This window comes from Mandrillus leucophaeus, unplaced genomic scaffold, assembly GCF_000951045.1.
Source record: "Mandrillus leucophaeus isolate KB7577 unplaced genomic scaffold, Mleu.le_1.0 Scaffold216, whole genome shotgun sequence".
NCBI classification, from domain to species: Eukaryota; Metazoa; Chordata; class Mammalia; order Primates; family Cercopithecidae; genus Mandrillus; species Mandrillus leucophaeus.
The window spans coordinates 2,560-4,430 of NW_012102210.1; the positions used below are offsets into that span (position 1 = coordinate 2,560).

Sequence of the window (1,871 nt, forward strand, 5' to 3'; positions counted from 1 at the left end):
TACTTTAAACCCGAGTATGGAGTGCTGGCCTCCAGTTTCCTTCAGCCCAGCTCCCCCACTTCCTCGGACATGTGGCCTGTTTAGAATTCCCTCTCTCAGATGATCTCTCTCTGATCTTACATATTTTATATCTTATCATTGGATGTGTGATCTGTTGTCACTCAAGAACTTCCACAGCCTAAATCAACAGCCACCCTCCCATATAGTGCCTTTGTACAAATGGGAAAGCAGGTACTCCTTCTTGAGGACAGCCCAGGGACATAGGGCTTGATGTGTGGGTATTGCCTTTGTGCAAATTCAAAACAGAAGCCCAATGCTAGGACACAGTGAGTGGAGTACAGGTTGGATTTCACTCTCTCTTCTCTTCCTTATTAGCCAGGCTCCCTTGTGCAGTGCACAAACTACAACCACACACAGCAGCCCTACGTCAACACACACTCCATAAACATCTCATGCCCATGACTCAAACCTGTATCTCTAGCCTGCATCTCTTCTGAACCTAGAATAACCAAATGTCAACTGACATCTCTTGAATATCCCACCAGCCCCTCAAATTCAATCCCATACTCCCAACCCAACTGATCACCAGGCCTACTAAGCACAGAGGCCCGGAATTTCCTTCTCAGCTTGCTGTAATAACCCCACCTAGGTGTCAGTTGGCCTCCACACAGCTTTCAGAGTGATCCTTCTACAATGGAAACCTGCTTGCATTACTCCCCTGCTTGCACTTCAGTGGCTCTGCGTGTCCAGCAGAATAAAGCCAAAACACCATAACAAGATCTTCCATGCCATTTATCACCTGGACCCTATCCCCTTCCACGGTCACCTCCAGATACTGAACACTTGAGTCAGACTCGGCCACTCACCTGTCCTCCCAAATGCATGCACAGGGCTCTTGTATGCCCCTGGGCTTGATGCATGCTGCACTCCTGCTGAGGACAGAGTCATCTCCGCCAAACCTCTCCTTGCCACCATGGTCTAAGTCTGCTTACCCCACTGGTTCACATCCCACTGACTCCACTCCTGCACCATGGTTTCAGCTAGAAGCCTCCTCCCTCATTCCCTCCTCCTCCTACAGCTCCTGGTGGGGTAGGGTGCCCCTTTCCAGGCTCCCCAAGCTTCCTTCACCTCTACTGGAACACTCGCTACCCTGAGCTTAAATAGCTGATTACCTCGCCTCTCTCCTCCAACCAGACCATGAACACGTTACAGACAGAGCCTGTGTCATCCTTGTCTCTGTGGTTCCAACTCTGACTTGGCCATCACCTCCTTGGGTAGCCTTGTGCACGTTGCTTACCCTTCCTGGGCACCAGTTTCCGTTCCTGCCTCTCAAGTGGCCTTGGCCGTGGTAGAAGTCCTGCCCTGCCTAGATATTCTATGACTTGCTGAGCCTGGACTTTTGACTGAGTAGCTGGGCTCTACACCTAAGCATGTCTCAAGCCTGGCAGAGGCCCCCAAGGTGGTATCCTCCTCTCCGAGGTACATGGCACAGCAGCCGCAGCCCATGTATCTGAGAAGGATTGGGCCTTTTCTGCTTCTAAGACAGTCCTTTCTACACTTTCCTCCTCCCATTCAGAAATATTTCCTGAACTAAAGTAACTTTTGAAAGCCTCTACCTCATCTAAAAGGAGCAACCCTGAAAGGGGACCCAGAAGCATCTCTAATGGTGCCAGTGCTGGACAAATCTCGTGCTGCTTTGGTTCTTACTCTAATGTACCCCCTATCCAGCAAGGCCCCCCACTCCCAACTATCGCGGTCTAATCCCAGGCGTAGCCATCCCATGAGTCTGCTGAGAGGATGCCAGGCCCATCTCTGCTCCCTCCTCCCTCTCACTGCACTTGCCGCCTCCTCCTGGCAATTGGTCTCTTGGT

The 1,871-nt window shown here is 51.2% G+C and overlaps 1 protein-coding gene across 1 annotated transcript in view; it reads right to left on the reverse strand.

The window, feature by feature from the left end:
• The window catches only part of LOC105540139 (beta-adducin), a gene marked incomplete at its 3' end in the record, with an annotated part of 32,508 nt that overhangs the window by 2,472 nt on the left and 28,165 nt on the right, over positions 1-1,871 (reverse strand). The gene's annotated exons all lie outside the window — the stretch shown is intronic.